This window comes from Limanda limanda, chromosome 18 (genome assembly GCF_963576545.1).
Source record: "Limanda limanda chromosome 18, fLimLim1.1, whole genome shotgun sequence".
Lineage (NCBI taxonomy): Eukaryota > Metazoa > Chordata > Actinopteri > Pleuronectiformes > Pleuronectidae > Limanda > Limanda limanda.
Genome location: NC_083653.1, coordinates 21,990,668 through 22,012,549, shown reverse-complemented (window position 1 = coordinate 22,012,549; position 21,882 = coordinate 21,990,668). Strand labels below are relative to the sequence as shown.

General features: G+C 41.7%; 1 protein-coding gene across 3 annotated transcripts in view; it reads right to left on the bottom strand.

Moving 5' to 3' along the window:
* Positions 1 to 21,882, bottom strand: part of fynb (FYN proto-oncogene, Src family tyrosine kinase b) — a 65,887-nt gene that overhangs the window by 34,815 nt on the left and 9,190 nt on the right. For all 3 annotated transcript variants that reach the window (XM_061091634.1, XM_061091631.1, XM_061091633.1), the window contains exon 2: positions 16,821 to 16,889. The gene's annotated coding sequence lies outside the window, so the exon portion shown is untranslated. The remainder of the gene's footprint in view (positions 1 to 16,820; positions 16,890 to 21,882) is intronic.

Below are 21,882 nucleotides of genomic sequence, written 5' to 3'. Positions count from 1 at the left end.
AGAGGGGAGGAGGTGTGGAGGTCTGCCTGGGGTAATAATCAGGTAGAAAACAATTATGGGGTAAGATAAAAGAGCACAGAGTGGAGGAAGAACATTGGCTGATATAGAAGAGGTGAGAGAGAAAGAGATGGAAGTCAAGTAAAAGAGAGAGTTGACAGGGGAGGGGAAGAGAGAGGTGAGTGATGGAATGGACAGGCAGGGGGAATGGAAAAAAAGACAAAGTGGGTGCAAAGGAGGAGAGACACTAATGACAGGGTGTCACCTCTGCCCTCCCAGAATTCCGCCCTGCCAGAGTCATGAAGGGAGGGAGGAGGTCTGTGCCACTCAAGGTTATCGACTAACAAACACTGGCACCCCAAAAAAAATGGAGGAATGTACAAACAACCACATCGACTGCACCACAAAAACACATTCTGTCTCCATGGCACATTTAATCAATTCCTGCATGGACGCAAAATCACATGCAGATACAATGCCTGCAATTTGTTGAATAATCAGCACAGCAGCATGCTGCTGTCTGGGTCAGATAATCTGGACAGAGAGCTGGGATACAGCATACTATTTACTGTATTTATTTGTGTTCCGATAGGACACTGACTGAATTTGTCCTATACTTTTCAATAAACAGTATAACATTACAATGCTTAAAATGTTGCTCATCATTTAAAATAGGCTCATACCCTCTTAGTGTAGCCCTCATAGCCAATCATGGCTTCATAGCGTGGCGCCTCACTTAGGTTACCTGGCACACTGCAGCTGGGATCCATGCCTCCCCATACACTCCTGCTGCCTCCCGGGCAGCCTCCACACCATGCACGCTTAACCATAATAAGAGAGAGCAGCCTCCCATTTCCTGAGGAACCAGGCTAGCAAAGCAAAATACACACAGCTGACCAGAGACACTTACCAAGAATTAGCTGGCTTGAATTGAAAAGGAACATTCTCAGCACAGCTATTTTTAGTCGGTCTGAAATGTGACAGGAACAGCTGTAAACGATCTCTGACCTTGAGATGGTGTCAGTAAAGGAGGACATTTTTAGATAAGTAGAAATAAAAACACAATCACATCGCTTACATTTTGTATATGCCAGAATACTGCAAAAACACTAAATACTTCAATTAGGCGAACTTCCCCCTACATTAGTAGCTGCTATTGGCCTTGCCAAGGTCGACATTTAAAGAGTTAAACACCTTATTTGGGCCTTGAGTGAGCATTCCCGTAATTCAAAGCCTAGTGCCTGCAATGTGTGGTTTCAGTTTGTTTCAAAGAAGCTGGGTGGAGCGGAGTCCACAAAGTGAAGGAGCTGGACTCCCTGCAGGAGGTGTGTCTGAGGATGATTCCACCCCCTTCCCTGAAGAAAAAATCACAGAATATATTCTGTTTAGTGTCAGCTCATCTGCACAAACAGGTCGCCTCCGAGTTTATAAAATAGGCTGTTGCCAATGGTGAATTTCAGTCAGCTGCCTCTCCTCTGTGACTGCCGGAGAGTTATGTTTTGTCAGAACGCAGACAACCCTTCCGCCTGCCGTACACAGGCAAGCCCTGTGATACCACCGGGGAAGTCGAGAGGCCACATACTTGTCTACATCTCTTCCTGCTGGCTGAGCGCAGATCACAACAACACAGGCCTCAGCCATGCCTGCCCCAATGATCCTCTCTTCTCTGCCTCCCTCTCATCTTTCTCCACACTGCAGAGGGGTGCCAGCCTCTGTCCTCCCTGCTCCTGTCAGTCAAACTCAAGCTGGGCAGGGCCGGTGGTGACACCATTGTGTCAGGGAAGCTCAGCATCAGCAGCAACAGCACTGTTAGGAGCAGCAGGAGGACGACAAAGGACACCTGATGGTGCTCTGACTCAGAGCTAACTTTCACTTCATGAGACAAAAACAACACTTTTCCACAGCCATCTCTATTTTCTTGATCAAACTGTGGGGCTAAACGCTATCACTAAAACAATTATTTTTAATCAATTGATTGGCTATTAAACAGAAAACAAATTACAGACAGTATTTTATACATTAATAAGTTGTTTGGCGTCTTTGCTGAATTGTCTGGAAGGACTAAGGTCACTGCTCCATCTGGGTAGGGGGTCAAAACTGTGAATTGTTCACCCCACATCTGGTGAGTGAAGGCCTCAAGCCAAAATGCTTCTGTAGTTCGTCTGTCTGTTAATTCAATTCAAAAACCCACCTATATAATTAAGACTACCAGCTTTTTCCTGACACGCTGTAGTTCACCAAACTGAAGCCCCTTTTGATATAACAACCAATTTTAGTCGCATAAATAATGTTTAGGTTAAATAAACTTAACTTAAATATTTTTGGTGAATACTAACAATGAATAAAAAACATGGTAAATAGGAAAGTGCAACCTATTTTGGTTATCAGGCTCAACTACACTAGGTACTAAATACTTAATTATTCAAAACCATTTAAATTCTCAATAACTTAATATTAAATTAAAATGACGCTACAACAATGATGACAATTGCTGCTCGGTCACGTCTTAACAATGACAACTAGAGGTAGATCATCTAAAATGACGCAGCTCTCAGATATGCCTGCTAGGATGACCTTTGTCAAAGTAACAGTTTGCTGCTTGAGGACTTTGAAATATTGATGCCATGTGTTTAACGAGGGATCCAAAAGTCTGTTTACTGTTTACTGTTTATGTTTAGAGTTAGTTCACTGCACAGACAGCAAAAGCAACAGGAGACTGTTGGTTATGAGTCCACTAACTAATCTAACACACAATCTAAAAATGAAGCCATCATTGTTTGTCACACATGATCTCACGAGAGCCTTGATGTAAGGACTTATAATTGCTTTGGACTTTTTTTTTTTAAATAAGCAGCATTAATGTATGTTTTAATCATTTGAAGATTCATTTTTGAGACTTATCTATTCTGGAGCCTATTTTTGCTGTTACCCTATAAGCTAATCGTGGGCAGGCCCCCGCCCAATATACATCTTATTATGGCAAGGTAATAAAAGTAGTTCCAGATGCTCTGTGGATTATATGCTCCTTGTGGTCTGGCGTTGTTTTATTATAACAGGAAAGAAGCTGAAAGCAAAAGAGGAGGCTTGTGAACCTTCATTAAATGGCCAACAAGGTTACAAACCTGTCAGCTAGAGGCGCAAAATTGAGTGAGCTGCTTGATGTGAGCCCTGCAGACGTGTGCTGACAGCTGACCTTCTGTTAATAATGCAGCTGTGTCCAGGACTTGACCCGAGAGCCCCCACACTCTTTCCTTCCCCTGGGCTTGGGATGAATCAACACAAGATGTTGCCTCTGCTCTCTTCATTAAAATATTCATCTGCTCCTCAAAGGAAACCCTCAATTATCTTTCCATTGCACTCAACTGATGTGCTTTCATGGCACCAGACAGGACATTTTCTTTCCAATGGAGTTTAACATTTAGTTATGTGCAATTTTATCATACTGTGACTACATAAGAGCTGAATAAAAACATTGATCAGTCTGTTGTAGTTCCTTGAGTACATAAGCATATTGCAATAATGTATTTACACATGTCCTTCACCTCTTCCACTGAGCTGCTGCTTGTTGTGCATTGACAGTGAGGGCGGCTGTGGCTGAGGGGTAGAGTGGTCGTCCTCCAACCTGAAGGTCGGCGGTTCGATCCCCAGTCTGAACCATCTGCATGCCGAAGTGTCCTTGGGCAAGATGCTGAACCCTGAATGGCCCCCCATAGAATAACTAAGTGCTGCAAATAGATGCACTGTATGAATGGGTGAATGTGAAACTGTACTGTAAAGCGCTTTGAGTGGTCTTCATCAGACTAGAAAAGCAGCACATAAGCAGAGAAAAGAGGAGACACCTGCAGATTTCATTTTATAAACACCCTTCGAGGAGTAGGTCATCTTTAAAAGTCTATTTATGTGTGTGCCTCAGATTTGTGTGTGCATCTGGAAATTCCAACGTTTTGTCCATTTTAATTATTTTATAAAGTTAATTTATTGAAAGATATCAAGAATATTACAATTTTCAATATATATATTAAAGGTTGTAGCTAAGAAAATGTATAAAAATGGAAAATATGTGGTTGTATGACACATATCCCGCCCCTCTCACTAATAAGCCAATAGTGTTCTTTATAGAAGTCGAACAATGGTATTATTGTAGTGATGACTATACTGATGTGCATGTAAAAAAAATATCCGGTGAAAAGTGGTTCTTAACAGGATTGACTCATAATTCACATTAAGGTATTATTTCAAAGTGACTATTGAAAGTACAGTTGGGGCTCTCTACCCTTCATTTGGATTATAACCCTACATAACTGCCAGGGAGCATTGCCTCGATGGCTGCCAAATGGCAAGACTTGACCCTTAGGACTTTGTCAAACCTCAACCGAAACTAAATACTGTCAATTTAGAAATTGTAGTGAAAGAAACTACATGGTTTTCCACCTATGTATTTTCTAATTTATACATAAACAACCACAAACAAATCCCCCAAAAGTCTTTAAGATTTGCAGGGGGTGGAACTTTGTGTTTATTGATAAGCAAAATGTTACATAAGAAACAAACTTGAGACGTGAAATCAAATGGAGAGATGAGAAGACTACACCCTTCCTCTGTTGAATATGTGACACATATTTCTTCAGTGATTTCCTTTGTGGTTTGACCCTATCTTGTTATGGCCTCTTTCTCTACACTGGTTTAATGATGTCTGACTGGAAAATTACCACCACGAGCTGTTCTTATTGATTAACCAACCTCTAATTTTCGCACCTATCTAGCCAGTGATGACTGCAGCCCTGTGGCACTTTTGCTGTTGTTGTTGCAGCTGGAAATCTACAACACACACAGGGCGTAAAGGAGATACAATTTTATTACGTGCACAGATATTTGACATCTCTCTAAGGACTCGTATGCTATCAGCTGTTCCCATTCAATTTCTTTACTACATTAAATAACCATATATACAAGTTTTGAGATAAAAATGGCTTTATGTCAGGTACCGTGGAATCAAGTGTTGCATGTCCTTTGAAAGGTGTAACACTCATTAGATACAGGGATATAATTCAGTTTTTTATTCATGATTACCAATACTATTATTATTACCATTATTACCAAGATTTATGATGTTCTGATCACACAAGTTGTAACCATTAGTTTCATTGTGCGGTGAAGAGTGAAATAAACAGGAAAAGCCATAGTGTCAAAACATTCTCAGATTACTGAGGGCATCCTGAGGCAGATGCTGCACAGGAAATAAACAATTGTTAGAACATATTTCTGTCCTCAATATCATAGTGTCAGATTTTTGTGTATTTAAATAAGAGATTATTAGAAAAGAAACAGCTTTCTCTAGGATGGGTAGAAGCAGCTGTTGCTGGCTTACATGCATGAATAGAACAGCCTGTAGATGGACACAGTTTGCCAATAACAATGCTTGAGGGCCCACATGCCTAAAGGAACTACACCGAAACAACAAAAACAACCCAAAGGTCGGAACGTACAAAACAACAAAAGCTGCACTATAAGCATTTCAAATTGTGGGCGTGGAACCAGCCGAAAGATGTGCAGACGTGCAGGGAGTGCAACACTCTGCTAAACCTCCATGACAGACAACCATCTCAGCATCATCTTTATGACTGCCAACAGGATGTGGTTCAAAGCCTCAAATGTGCAAAGTTTCCATTCACCTAACTGTGAACAATGTTATGCGAGAGCTGTGTAATAATATGGCTCAGCCCCATTATGCTGAGAATAACCGCGGAATTCTTCCACTTGGAGGAAGGCAGACGTTCTGACGAAGTGGCTCCCAGCCGAGTCGATCAGTTCCTCTATAAATAGGCCAAGGAGGCCTCTGTGTCCAGCTCCACCTCTCCGCAATTCATCTTTACAGTTTCACTTCATTGGCTCGGCCAACCTGCCAACGGTCTGACTCTGGGTCATGCTGCTCCTCGTCCTTCCTACTCCACCTCATCTGTGCAGGCAGCCTCTAACAGCAGAAGAAAGGCACAATGCTTTCTTTTGAAAAACACAGCCATTCACATTAGCCATATTGCTTTTCCCTTTACAGCAGATGCATGTTTTATTACCCAGCAGCCACAAACATTCTTCATGGCCTTCAGACTGGGTAAATGAGTTTGATGCCACACTGTTCTGAACTTGAGAACCCGCCTCCACGATGCAGGCGAAAAGGAAGCATCACAGTTATAGACTGCATGTTTCATATGTACCTTGTTAACTTCTGCTCTCCACCTCATATTGACACTGAGAACAAAAATGCAGTCTTCGAATTTTAAAAACAGTTCAGTTAGACAACTCACGTTTGAACATTTATTGCAGCATTACAACAGGTTTAGTGTTTGGCGTCTAGGCTCCAACTTAATCACTCCCCCATATGATTACACAGGAATGATGGGAGTGATGAGCAAAAACTTGTTACCCCCTACAGGTGGATGCTGGGGTGGTGGAGGGACTGAAGCAACAGGTGGCAATACTGCAGCAGCAGTGCAAGCAAGAGGGGTTGATAGGAAATGTCTCTCTGGTTAAATAAACGACCTGATAAGGTGGGTGTGTACTATAGATGGTTATGGAGAGTGAGGTATGTCACATGATGTATGTCACATGATTGGCGCAGCGCAGCTCGAGTTGCCTGACAGAACTAGCTCGCCGGCGTCGCCACATATGGTGCTTTCAGAGTTACAATGTGGCTTTAAAATTCTATTCTGCCTTATCTTTTAAAACAATTCAGAGACTTGCTTATATGACGACAAATTACCTTCAAACCTGTACCTGTAATGCTGGCTGACAATAGCAGAATATTGTAGAGAGAGCACAGGGATGCTTTGGTTATAGGGTATGCATCCTAATCACTACTCCACCAGGACAACCCAACCCACCACTTCTAACCTTAAGCTGTCTCTGCTTTAATGTCTGATTTGCTGGCTTGCACTTGTTTTATATAGTTTTATCTTTTTCACAAATTTAAAAGGCTGCAGGTTCAGTTCCAACCCGCCCTTTGCTGTATGTCTTCCCCATTCTCTCTCTCCTTTTAACACTTGCACTGTCCTGTCGGTAAAGGTTAAAAGTCCAAAAGGTATCTCAAAAAGGGAAATTGTGCCATTTCAAATTTCTGTTTGCCTCAAAGTAAACAACAGATGAGTAGTAATATTAAAACATCAAAACATGCATGATCATGGCGGTCAGCTGATAAAGGTCCGAGGATGGCATCACCTGTGCCCCTTAGAAGCAGGGTTTACCGATGAGGCGTGGTTGCCCATCACCGACCCAAGGCAGTGATATGTCTCTATAGCCACGTTGCTAGGTTACCACATTCTAGAGCACAGTGAGAACTATGGGTCCCTACTCTGCTGGCAGAGCCAGACTGGAGTCTATAGAGTGGAAATGACACAGTAGCCACCATGATTTAAGAGCCTGTGAATGATGCAGGATGAGGAGACACATTTTGGTAACTAGGGTCGCAAGTGACACATTACCTCTTTGACACAACTGCTTCAAATATGTATCAGTGAAGATAAAAATACACATCTATGTTATAATAACAGTGCACGTGTGAGTGGGTGACCTCTGATATGAGAATACAGTGTGCCTCTGAGGAGACAGCGGGATCCAGCTGTGACTCCCTGAGTCAGTGTGTGCAGCTGCCTGGCTCAGCACAGCAGGTCCCTGCCCAGAGAGGCAGCAGCGTCTAGACAGAACCCAGACTCCGAAACGCCCCCACCGCCCAGCATCTCCGAAGAAGATTGTGTTCTGGCTGGGGGATAATCTCTAAGGCTCATCATTCTTTGTCTTCAAATGGTTTATATGGATGACATGCATGAGTACACGCGCGAGAAAACTCAACACAAACACAATGAGCTTAAAGAATACAAATGCTACAAATTGACAGATATGATTTGAAATTAAAGACAGATTATCTATCCCTGAAATGAAAGAAATGAAAGAAAAACTAACAAATATAAACATACAGTATATAGGCCTTGAAGATAAATCAATGTTGCTGTTTACTGACCTGCAGTTTCAGTCAATATGAGCATACCATGCTATTGTTTTGCAGTATTCTTTTCTAAATAAATAATTAAAAATTATATGATGAGAAAAGCTTATTCAGACTGAGAGTTGGATGAGAGAATGGAGAGTCAGTCAGTCTCCGGGTCATGGTTTTCATGTTGACTCACTGTGATGACTGGGAGTCATTGTCGAAGTGTGCTTTCACTTACAGATAGCATGTGGGTCTGGGCTCCTCAGCTTACACATAAAGGTAGGGTTGGTGAGTTCTTTCTGAAACACTTTTTATGACATTTTTTGAAATCCTCTACAGCTCCCGATAGAAATTCAATAAAAAACTTTGTCTGAAAAGAAAAGGGAAAAAAAACAGTCTGTGGCCCTTGCATGACTGTAATAAACACGACCTATCAATTAATTCAGACTGAATTTACTGGTACACTTGTCATTCACTGACCTGCCTGCACACACCCTGCCCATGCAGAGCCAATAAAAAGTCGGCTTGAAGCAATTGTCAGGTAGTAGGCATTCATATATGCTTTGACGACAGGGTTGATGGAAGGTGGGGTGTAACAGTTAAATTAGGTGTAGCCTGCCTTTTCTAGGTTCTTTCTTTAATTGAATTGTAAAATGTAGCAATTCAATTACAACAATATTAGGAATGTATGAAACAGAGTGTTAAATCAGCTTATTGTTAGATCACCTCAAATTTAAAAGAAATGGTATGTTCAATTTGACCCTGGTGTCCTCAATCATATATAGCCAAAACCTTGATCAGGGACCATAAACTGTGCCACGACCATCCATTTTTTTTCTTACTTTTATAAAACAAATGACATAATTAATGTTAAATGTTAGTTTGGTTAGTCATTGCTGCAATATCTAACAGTATTGCACAGAAAGATGTACAAACCAATACAGACCGACTGACTAACGGTCAACAACTACAACATTGTGGTGAAAGTATAACTAGAGCAGAATCCATCATTGGAGATAACTGACAGCTGGGACAGTGGTGGTACAGGAGTGATTGGCTGCTGAGGCTTCCTGTGTGATTGATTGACCATCAATCATAGTACAATCATGTGAAGCCACGTGGAAACAAACACAGCCTGTCAATCCTGCTGCTGCTGCTGAGCTCGCTCTCTGGAGAGGCATCATCTGTCCTTAGGTGGAGCCACATTGGGCACAAGCAGCCCGTCAGTACATCTATAAATAGCTTTAAACATGAAACAAATAACTGCTTTAGTTTAAACAAATGCCATGCACCTTGTGTGATGGAAGCATTATGTGTTAAGTGTCACAGACACCAAATCTGTATATTCTTTAACTCTTAGACCAGTCATTTTATATGAGGGAGGCAGGCCTGATGCAATTTGCCCCCTGTTGGGTTTCCTTGGTTTGTATTGCGGCCACAGTACAACACAGCGGGTGGGCTCAAGTAAGATCAATCAACAGATTATGTTTGAAGAGGGCTATGATGTTGTTATAGCGGTAATGGCATGATGGGAGCCTGTCAGATTGGATAGTAAGTACTCACATAGTCTACAGAGCTTTACTCTTTCTGCTACAACTGTACAGGCCGGGTAGGGCCTGCTAAAGACAAAACAACAAGGACAGAAAAAAATCATTTTTTAATGCCCCAAATAATTATTCATTCATTCATTACACATCCATTCATTCTGCAATCAATAATCATTTGCTCTTAGGGGGCTTTAATTAAAGTGGAGCATGACACTATGGGATGCAGCTTAACCAGTTGAAAAACCTAAAGACAATTTAAAATCTGACTGGGACTTATAAGAATATGATTTAGACAGATGTTCGACATACTCAACATAACAGACTTTAAAACCCCCCACATACTTCTTCCTGTGTCGTTTTCTGTGCATTCGTGAATGTGTTATTTAAAAATCTATGGTAGATTAGGGGCCATTCACTGAAGCTATTATCTTTAAATTGTCCCTCTAGATAATGTTTACAGTACAATGAGGACCACAGCTTCTAAATTTGCACAGTGCAACCAAATTACATGCTGACAGAGGTCACCATGCTGAGAATGTTGAGATCATGTCATCGGTGGCAGTGGCGCCGTCATGGATGGTACGTTGTCATTGTTGTGGTGGTTTGTTCTGTCTGCTCCGGACCTAAGCTCACATCAGTAACATCATAACACCACTGTTTGTGTGCTTTCAATCATATGGCTCTTAGAGTTGAGGGGCAAATAAACAACTCTCCAAAGGAATTCAGGATATGTATGTTACCCACAATTATATCCAAACCAAGTGCATTCTGACAGTTGACATTGAATGTACAGATATTTGGGTGAAAAAAAGTTGGAAGATGTCTCCTGCAGGTTGTCTGTGTGACTGGGGAAGTTTTTCAGTCTTAGAACTTGGTCATCACATCACAGGCTTTGGCAGGAAATAAAAAACATACAGCAGGGATGTGACTGTTTTGTGTAGTAATCATCAGACGACCTAAGTATCTGGTCTTGAGAGCAAACTAAAATGCGAGCAAACTGTAAAATGTAGTTAGTGGCATGTGTGTTTAAAACAACAGCAAAATTCAAAACAAGCAGCTTCTTTGAAAGGTTGTTAAAACCACAGTAATAACAATGATGCAGTCACTGCACTGACAAAATGACTTGATTTCATGTGAACCTCGGGCAGAGCTCAGAGCAACAAAAGAAAGCTGGACCTGTGAAGTCCCTTTAACAGACTGAATAGACTTTAGCCTTTATAGCCAGGAGAGGTGTTCATGTTGTTTATACTCAACAGTGCAGCTTCCTGGGTGCAATATTATTTTGCTAAAACAGTGAATGTCTCTTGAAACTCAGTATTGTTTCAATCAGAATGATGTTCATATACAGCTGCTTATGTGTGAACCTAAGCTTCTTTTGCTAAATTTAAAAGAGGCATTGTAGAAAAATGTTAAAATAAATAATATAAGTGTATGTATAACACTTGAATATTTAATATATTTCTTCATTTAGTTTCTAATATAAGTAAGGTATTAAAAGAGTAGGGTGTTGTTATCAGGAGTGAAACTGCTTTTGTATTGGTGCTAGAACCAAAAGGGCCCAATGATGAAAGTTTCCTTTTTTTAGGCTTTTTTCAGTAGAGGAGGAAACAACTGTGATACTTTCATGTTAGGAAGTAGAAGGTTAAAATGTCTGGGGTCCCACCCTCCTTTTCTGCACCTCCACTTCCTCCCATCAGTGGCAGTAAATCAGATGAGCAGTAGGCCTCTTCCAGCAGTCTAAACACTGAGGTTAAAGTAGCACTAATTCCTGCGGGGCTGCTCATTAAGCCACTGGCTTAGTCCCTAGGGACCTTAGGCCTGCATATGGCCACAGCCCAACAGCCCCCCCCCCCATTATAATTAAAACCACGTCGCCACGAAACTTCCAACGTGTGGAGCACTGATGGACGCTGCGTTATTGACAGTCCACACTGCCTGGAGCAGAGGAAGCCAGTGCAACATCAAAAGTGCTCTTGTCTTAGCGTCGGAGCTGGCACCATTTAACAGCACTGGACCACTTGACAACCCTCAGTCTGCACATGAGTAAATAACTCATAATGACATGGGTGAGCAGGAACACTGAGAGCGTTGAGCAATCAAAGTGCAGTCCAGATGATGGATATAAACAAATAAAGTTCTGTGAAGTGATTTCTTAACCTGATGGTATTTATGGGGTTGTCTTTGTGGGATTGATGGCCATCTTGCCTGGGTGGGTTAAGATTAGGATAATTTGCAAGGCAGAAATGTGTCTGCGTGAGGTTTTCAGCGGTAACACATTCAAGTAAAAGACTTCATTGTTAGCCTCTGTGCAGCCTCATCCATAATAAGCCCATCCAAGTGTGAAGCCATTGGGAGGCCTGGTATGCCCAGAGCTTCTCGAAGCTTCTGTGACAATATACCTGTCATGGCTCTCAGCGGGCTAGGCAGTAACTCTGAAGGCTTGTCAATGAGGAGCTACAGCTGCTGCTGTTCCTGCCCATTCTTTTTCAAACTGTCTATACAAATCCATGTTATGTTATCTTCTCCTTGGCCATATGGTAGCCTTGACATTTCATCTGCATACATATAGACAGGGAGCTCAGTCTGGTCTGTTTCTGTAAAGATTTATTACTGCTTTGTGACATGGGGCAACATAAAATTTGCTTACAACTTCAACCTCTGCTAAGAACTTGCAGGAGGAAGGAGAATTGTTGAGACACACACACAAACTTCTATCTTCAAAATCTTAAAACCAAGTCTTATCCCTCAAACAGCCAGAAATATGCTTAAAATGGTCCCTCACAATGGTCCTCACAAAGATTTAGGTAAAAGAAAACACACACACATGCTGGGGTGTATATTTTTACATTGAGGAAGAATAGTGGGGAGTTCACTAACCTAAAGGTCTCTGGTCCCATACACAATACAACACAGATTGAATGTATGTACTTGTGAGAATATATAAAACGCTTTGAGGTCGATAAGACTAGAAAAGGTTAACAGATCCCAGTACAACACAGTCAGACTGAGAAAAGAGCACTTGTGCTTTTTGTCAAAACTCTGCCCATGTTGTTACCAGCTGAAAGTAACAAACCATTTACAGTTATTGGACCAATAGCTCATTCCAGCTCACAGCAATTTGAGATGATATGTTAGAAGAAGATTCTTTTTTTATAAATAAGAATAAACATGAAAACACTAAAGTTATGCTGTGGGACATGAACCTTAATAAAGACATCCGACAAAATGTCTTTCCTCCTTTAAAGTGTAAGATATTTATATTCATATACAGCGTAGACATCCTAGATTATGTGTTGTTGACACATGAAGATGTCACACATGGATATGATTACTGTAACCTAGAGCAATTATTGCAAGCAGACAGCAGCAGTGTAAAATCTCTGTCCCCGCTCGCTGAGTGTGGATTCCCGGATCTGGTGCAGCACAGCGGCTCTTTGAGGTTTTCTCGAGCTGACGTCTCTGAGAGGGGTCGAGCAGTGCTACTGCTGCAGCTAAATTGCTGACGTTTCCACTTTCGCAATAACATGAGGGAGAAAGGTGCTCTGCCTGTGACATGAGTCAAATTGATGGTCAAGACAGAATTCTCCTCCTCCAGCCATCAAATGGGCAAAGGAATGGTATGGGCGGATTCCATGTTCAGAATCTGCTGGTGATGTGTCACGCTGAGGTCTCAAGAGGTCTCTTCGAGCCTTGGGTTGTGTCAGAAATCACTCACTACTTCACTCCTACCTACTCACTGTCTAGAAAGATAAAGAGGTGCATTGAGCTCATCACAGCTGTCAGTGGAGCTCTGTGTATTGCCCAAGGACACTTAGGCACATGGAATGGGCGAGCCCAATTACATACCTTGTGGTTAGCGGACGATCTTGTCTACTTCCTGAGCCACAACTACAATTCTTTTTTTGATTTCAGGTTCTTCTGATTGCTGCTTCCTTTCATGAGCCACATTTGAAGGTTTTTTATCCATGTCTCACACAGTGTTGCAAGTTCTATTCTCACTCTATCTGTCTTATTCAGTTTTAGCTCTTTCTTTCCGATTCTCTGAACCACTACAAATTGGTGATCACAACTCAATATATGGTGTCCTATATAGAATCACTCACTAGTCAGTGATTTATATCACAGTGGTAGTAAGAAGCAAGGAGGACTGACATGTATAAGTCATCCTGTGTGAACTGTGGTGGGACACAGCTATGGTGATCCTGATTAGGCGGACAAAGGAAAAGCAATGCCAACAGATGTGTCAATATAATGGAGTGAAGCTTAACTACGTTCAATGAAGGCACCTTGTGTATTTACTGACTCCATCTCTCTACCACCAGGTAAACTGGAAACCACTATGGAGCCACAGTCTGATGGCAAAGCTGACATTTCCACGCACATTTGCTCAGCCCACTCTGGCAGTCATTATCGTGGATGCAACAAGGAGGGAGGAGGAGAACTTTGAAGCTGTGATGATGCAAATGGTGAACACAAGTGTTTGTCTCATGGCTGCAAATTATTCTAGCAATGAATATCAATGTCTGCATAATGTGAGGATAATTATCACAGTGCAGTTCAGCTCTTCCTTCTGCACAAGCAAGGAGCACAAACACACGATTGGAAGCAGTGTCTCATTTTCCATTTCTCACCAGCCTTCAATACCACCCACCCAGCAAGAGCACTGAGGCGCACACTTACACATATGCAGGCACGCACAGACACAGTATATCTGCTCCACGTTCCCACAGTCATAGTGGTTCTGATGTGCTACCATTGCAGCTCTGCAGTTCGTCTTGTGTGCTAATGTCGTTGCGTGTAATGTCCACTGTGTACTGTGACATGTCTCTTCCGAAATAGTGCTGAGTCAGACACAAAACTGGGATTCTGCACCGAAACAAGCCCGCTCTGCTGGCTCTATTGTCGAGCAGTGACGCAGAGGCACTGTAGTGAACTGTAATACACATAATAAAGGAGCTATTAGCGCAGTGATGACTGAGCATGCAAGATAAACCCACTTGCTATGAATGTCGGATCCTCAGCTGACTCCAGTTTCCTGGAAGACCTCCGTTGTTCAGCCTGTTTGCAACAACTCATTGATAAAATCTACCCCCCAAAAATGCTCCATTTATAGTTGTTTGTCGACTGCCTTGCTGGACCTCTCACAATGCGTCTTCTTTATCAAAATGCTGGAGGTTCCGCTCACACTGAAAAAGAGGAAGCTACAGACTGAGACCCCTCTGAGCAGGCCGGACACGCTCATCTATTAGGCTTCACAACAGGTTGCACAAGAGAAGCTGTGTAGAACAGAAGGTTCTTGATGTGAGCTGTACTCCATAGAAACTGCTCAGGAAACTAAAAATATGAGGAGTTCTGGAAGAAAGCGGTTTGGCAGAAATGGGTTTTGTATAAGAAATATTGTTTTCGTTACTAATGGTTGGGCATGAATCTCTATGCTCATGTCATAGATACCTACTGTTTATGGGACTCTAAGAAAGGGATGAACAGCATTCTTCTATAATTTTGATTTTGTGTTCTAATAGAGAGTGATGTTGCAACAGACAAAATCTTTTGTATTAACTAATCACTATGAAGTAAATATTGATTTGCTCAATCTAATGACTTTTGAGTCATGGCAACATCTGTGTTTAGATTGGTTTCCTATAAGTCTTGCCTTCACAACATTAATGTGTCTGCTCACCAAACCTCCATTTACGGCACAAAGAAAATGCATCAATACTCCATAACCAAAGCAGGTGTAGGATCGCGCTTTGTTATTACCCCGGGAACTTTCACCAGGTCACTGGTATATGGTGAAAGAACTGGTGGACACTCGAAGAAGAGGCAACCTCGGATGGGCATTGACTCAGCAGAGAGAACTCCAGGACTTGACAGGGCTCAAAATTGACATTCAGTGGCATCCATTCTGCTCTACCAGAAACAAAATGTGCCTACTTATTAGTATAAGAGGGGGTTCTTCTGCCTGTATCATAGTATACCTGTTACCATGGCTGTTACCACAAAATGATACCCATCATCTTTATCAAGCCATTCACATGGTCCTGTGCTACACCTGCTTTTATGTATTTCCCTCGCACATATTGAGACTTGCCTCATTTGTTACTCACCTTTACGCAAGAAAAAGTTATAGAAAACAAATACAAATTTGGTTTAGGAAGTTTTCAATCATCCCTCTGGCCACCACTACACTCTAAGTCAGGACATATGTAACAGTCCGATAATGTGAGATGTCTTAAAACTACAAACAAGAAAAAATCCAGGTCAAAGACGGAATGAAAGGGAACTTCATGTTCTTACCACAGTAGCAGCCCTTCTTCATATAATCAGTGAGTGGTGTTAAAGAGCACCTATCTTTTCTTCTCAGTGTCAATGGAAGCAGGTTCATCATAGACCTGTGAAGAGCTTCTGTGGTCCTGAACTGTGTCACTGCACTCTGACTTGCAGATGCAAAGAACACATAGCTGCTCGCTGTCAATGACTAATCTGACATCAGTGCCATCCTGTTCCAGTCTAACCTAGTGAGGACCCGGCATGCAAACACTTGGATTAGGAAATAACTGAAACATGTTTCATATGCTGCATCTTTAGCCCGGAAATATGCTGCATGTGATAAGGCAGAAAAAACCTTCAGATCAGAGGAGAAACATGAGAAATCAGAAACAGTGGCGATTGAGTTCCAGCTGACTGTATGTGTTGAGAACTTGTTGATCCCCCTTCATGCAACAACATATGGGCTGTCCTAACTTGCTCAAAAAAAAAAAAAAACAGCAGCAGCAGAAATACACATTAGAGTTAGGTCATATCCTGTGACAGGACATGTCATCTGCTGTGCTGCGAATCAACCTGTAACATAACATTACTGCTTCAGTGATAAATGACACACAAGGTGGCATTTTCTATTCTTTCTTCTTATGATGGAGCTGTACACCTGCTGCACCCTATAGAATACACAGTCCATGCTGATTCACTACAGGTATGTGCATGTAGTTGGGAAAGCAGACCTGCCACTGGCACACAATCTCAGCTAGTTGCTGCCAGCTTGTGGGCATCTGTGCATGGTTTAATGTACAGAATGTGCATGTGCTTGCGCTGCAATCCTTGTGACCCACATGCGTATTAAGACAAGGAAAATTCTCCAGAATGAGCTTTACCATCCATCCATCTGCTGTCATCATCACATTGCATGAGGTTATTCTCATAAGGTGAGTAAACACGCCTGAATTCACCTACAAGCGTGTTTGTGTGATGTTACAAATGTGTGTACACAAGTCAAGTGGAGTGTGTAAGAGTCATACCTCTGGTTTTCAGCCTATCAGGTTCTTTATTTCCTCCACATTGCTTTGTGTGACGCCAAAACAGAGGCCCTGCAGGGATACAGAGATGCTCAATTATTCATCCTCCCATTCAATAAAACATGAATATCCACAGTGTGTTCCAACTGCCATCATTCACACTTCTTCAAGAAAACAAAAAAATGTTTCGCCCCAGAATGCCTTGGGGTAACGCCAAGGGACAGTCAGACTTAACTTCTGTTAGTTCAGCGAATTATTGACCCATTACCATGGTAATACTAAATGAAAGTGTGACAAACATTAAGAAAGAGGTTGATATAAACACCGATTTTACCAGGTTGAAAGTTCCAATCACATTTGAAGAAAAGAAAAAGAAAGTCACAGAAAGATAACATTTCAACTAAACAACAGGATGCTGCAAAACGCACATTAGCAGTCAGCTTTACTCAAACGCCTGCATGATGGGCCCATTTCACTGCTAAGTTGCATTTTTCTCTGCCTCTCCAGCAGATGGGTGGAGGTTGGAAATCCATTCAGTTCTCCAGGTGTGAATGAGTTCTCTAAAATGTAGGACACTTAGGAATGTAGGCTAAAAAAAAATACAACTCCCCACTGCCATCTGGCAACAGGGATTGTGTGCTTCTACAGAAAGAAGAAATAAAGAACAAACAAAAAGTGACTCCAGACTGCTTCTGGACTCCAAAACAAACAAGACTTAACATATCAGACAATTAAAAATGTTTGTCGAAAGTAGTGAATGGAAATAAAGAACCATGAATTCTGTTTTGGTTACTTGATGTGTCCAGTAGATTTGTGACATTTGCTGCCTTTTGTCCTTGATAGAGCCTTTACAGAACTTCTACAGTAGTGGTTTGTAAATCTAAAAACAGTGAAGGTAACAGAGCTGCAGAACCTAAACCAGACAGGGCATTTCTGACGTGCTACATGCTTTCTCTGATTTACAGGATAAAGTGGACACACTCTACAGTTACTGCCAGCTCTTTGACTGACAGCAGTATTGCACAGTGCAGTTGCTGTGTGGCAGGAGGGCTGGGGTTAACTGCATGGTGTGTCTCCAAAGTGCCCTTTCTTTGCTGTCTCCACTGCCAAACCTGGTAGAACTCATTAGCTGCTGATTTTACTTTAATGCTCAGCCCTGCTAATCTAATTTAATCTGTCTCCGCGGCTTCACTGATTGCTGGAGCATAGAGGTAATGACACTGCAAGTGCCTCCTCTGCTGTGATGCAACTGTTTGCACTGCAACAGCAGCCACCCACGCGGAAAAGCTGTGGCCGCCTCTGTCGTTGATGCTGCTGGTTTGGGTTTTTGGGGATCTAGTTCTTGACAATCTCCTGGCATTGGTTGTATTAGGCCTCCACAGACTGAACAGTGCATTTGACTTGGTATTAACTGCTCACGAGCAATACAAGTGAGGTAGGGTGTGACGGGAAACCACCTGAAAAATGTATATGAGTTTGCATGGATATCTTTTATCTATGTCGACAATTATGCTCAAGTAGAATGGTTATTAGATTGGCACTGCCAATATCATGGTACTGCAGCCACCTGCTTCTCTCTTACACACACACACACACACAAACACACACACACACACACACACACACACACACACACACACACACACACACACACACACACACACACACACACACACACACACACACACAATCTACTATAAATAAAAGCACCTCTTTTATTTAACATCTCCCAGTGTGACAGCTAAATGGCAGAGGCGAAGATAGTGAAGTGCTACAAACGAAGCAATGTGCTGACTGGCATAATACACAGGACAACAGGACAACAGGATTTAAGAACTCCAGTTTGAAACTTCCTTTCCACTGAAGTCTGTGACGTCTTGCAAGTACCTTGAATGTCATCACACATCTTTACTCTCTCCTCTTAAAAATGTTTGATTGGAAGGTCAGAAAGTACCCGTAGTACCAACGGTTACTATAGTGGGATGTGCGTAAAGTGGTAGTACCCAAATGTTCAGCCAGAATCCAAACAGCTTTTATAGCTGGTTTTCCGTTTATTTTAGACGTCTGCACATAAGGACTGTGAGGCTGTCCTGAAATACTCCAGCTGAAACATGTGATTTAAGTCTTTTTTACCAGCAGAAAATTGCCATTTGGCTGCTCCACATGTCTCAGGACTCCTTCCGTCCTTTTCTCCCCTCTCTCCCAATCGGTTCAGGAATTCATGGCGACAGGCTCCCAGCAGGCTTTGCTGCAAGTGTGTGCTCCCCCTAGCCCCTTAGCGAGAGCTGACTTTCTTTTCATCAGCAGACCCTTGCAATAAAACATAATGGCAGTAGGGCAGAGGGGGAAGTCATTCAGCCACACGGCGCTGTCACATGACGAGCTGAGGCACAACGGGTTCAGTCATTCTGCTGCTGCTTTGCTCCTGGGACCGAGGAGTAGGCCAGTGAACAGTTCAGACACACAGCAGGATCCATACAGGAGGTACCAGACTTGTGGGCAGGAAGGAAGGCACACCGTGTACAGTATGTACATTGCCAATTCCTAAAACTGTATGTATCAATCGAAGCCACCGTCGCTGCCAACCCCCGTCTGATGGCCTGGATTAGCTGTGGCCTATTCTGGCAGTCATGCAGTACATTCTGCATCCTTTTAATGCTTTCATAGGGCTTCAACTGTTTAGAATACTGCTATTAATCTGCCAATTTATCAAAAAATTTCTGTATTACTTTTTTAATAATTGGGTCTAATAATGCCAAATTGTATACTAAAAAATGGCTGTCTCATATATGACAAGTACACTGATGACCACGACAGAATGAACATATAAAACATAATGATCTTTAAGGACATGGGCAATTGAAATTAATAATACACTTTTCCACTTCCTGTAAATCACTACAAATGTTACTATCAGAGAAGTTTCAGAATCATTGTAATTGCAGTGAATCCAGAGCCTCACAGAGCCAACTTTGATATAATTAAATTGAATGGAAATTACTCTAACCCTAATGAAATAATCCACGGAAAATGTATCAACAATTGGAATAATCAGTACATTTTTCTTTTTATTTATCACGGTATAGTAAAAATGTCTAGATTTGATCAATATTCATCAAAAAATTATTAATTGGTTTGAGCGCTATAAGAAAAAAAGATCCCCAGTTGCTGTCCTTGAAAGCTGTTAAAGGCTGTATTAACTAATTAAAGTAACAACACGAAAGACTGTAGATTAAAAGGTTTCCCATTTTAGGAAATGTTAGTTTTATTCCTTATATGTTTTATATTAAACATACTTATACAGATTTTATGTATATGTCCAGGCTCGATATGCCTTTAAAATTCATAGCCACATAATGAAAAAAGAGAACTTATGAACTTTGTTCTTGGAGTTAAAAGTTTTCCAGAACAGATACAGTCTTGGCATATCGGCCTGATTTCAGAGAGCAGCTGTCACCTCCTCTTATTCACTTTCTTCCTTCCCTTTTTCCTCGATGAGGACAGGAACCAAGCAGCCAACCTCACTGAATGGCTCTGCAGAAGTCACGGTCTTGGTGACAGGGATACTGTCCCAGGGGTCAAGCCGGAGGTGCTCCTGCTGGGAAATTAACCCAACACTCCTTGTGCGCACAGACGCATCATGCCCTGTCCATGTTAGAATAAACCTCTCTGCCAGCCACCCACTTCTGGTTCATTTCAAGGCTAGTCTCTAAGGGGTAAGTAGGGCACTTTGCCATTTCAATAATAGCTGCATTTGCTAAGCTTACAGCTGCAGGCTACAGCCTTTATATGGATTTAGAGCAATCTTACAAGTTGTGGGGTAGCACTGTAGTGGTATGTTCTCCTGCATGGGGTTTTTCTGAAACATTGTCATGGCTTCCATAGTAAATCTACATGCTAGAGCATTGTTCCCATGAGCCCTGAGGGGTGTGATTTGATTGACAGGTTAGGTCAGTCACTGGGCTACCAGCCCTCAGTGAGAGGCTGACTGACAGACACAACTCAGGAGCATATTAATCTGTGCTCTATGGGCACTGGCTCTCTGCTTCAACCACCACCGTAGCTTTATATTCCAAATTCAAACATTTGTGAAAAAAATATCCTGTTTGAATTCTAAAGCGGAATCGGAGAGTCTGAAAAGGTTTGGTGTTCAAGCAGAGGGTACTCTTAAAACTCACTAATTTACCGATCAAGAAACTCAGCTATTGAGTAAAAACTAGAAGGACTATGGCAAGGATTTCCACAACGAATAAATCTATACACCAGTGAATGGAAGAGAAATAGAACGTTATTAAAAACTTTACAATGATCACATATCTGATGACATAACCTGCTAACTTGCCACCTGGGTAAAGCTGCAGTGGTGTCAGAAACAAGTAGAGCAACAATGTAAATTGCACAACCAAGCTGCCAGGGGATCAAAGCATTGTACAGGAAGAAATTAAATGAGGGTGTTTTGACTGAGGTACTGAACAGCTTTTGTGTTAATAATAATCTATAGCACTTTTCTAAACAAGGTTACCAAGTGCTTCATAAAAATCCATGGCAAAAATATGACTGAAACTAAAATAACAGGTATTTAATTGAGTTCATCCGTAAAGGGTCAAATCATAACATAATAAAGTCAAGACCTAAGGATTGTGTGTTCATGAGTAGAAAGAATTAACAACTGATCTTATTCTTATGTGGTGCATAAAATCCTGTAGATACAGTTCAGGAGTATGGTACCCACAACCGTACAATAAATATGAGCTCACGGAACAGTATTTGTGATTGGAAAACCATCATCACAGGAGAGCATTTTTTTGCTCCACATATGTGCAATCATTTCCTACAATCATGACGCTGGCTCATCTCTGCTCTTTTGATTGGTCACCCACAGTCTGTTACCTGGAGCAAGGCCAGGATACCATCTTAACTACTTGTAATTGAAAAATTCTATTTTTAATAATCACAATGGATTTTGTGGATATTCAAAGTGACATTATTGATATGTGGGATGATCTTTAGACATTTTAGATATGCAATATTAAATGGAAAAAATGGATTATAACATTTTGAAATA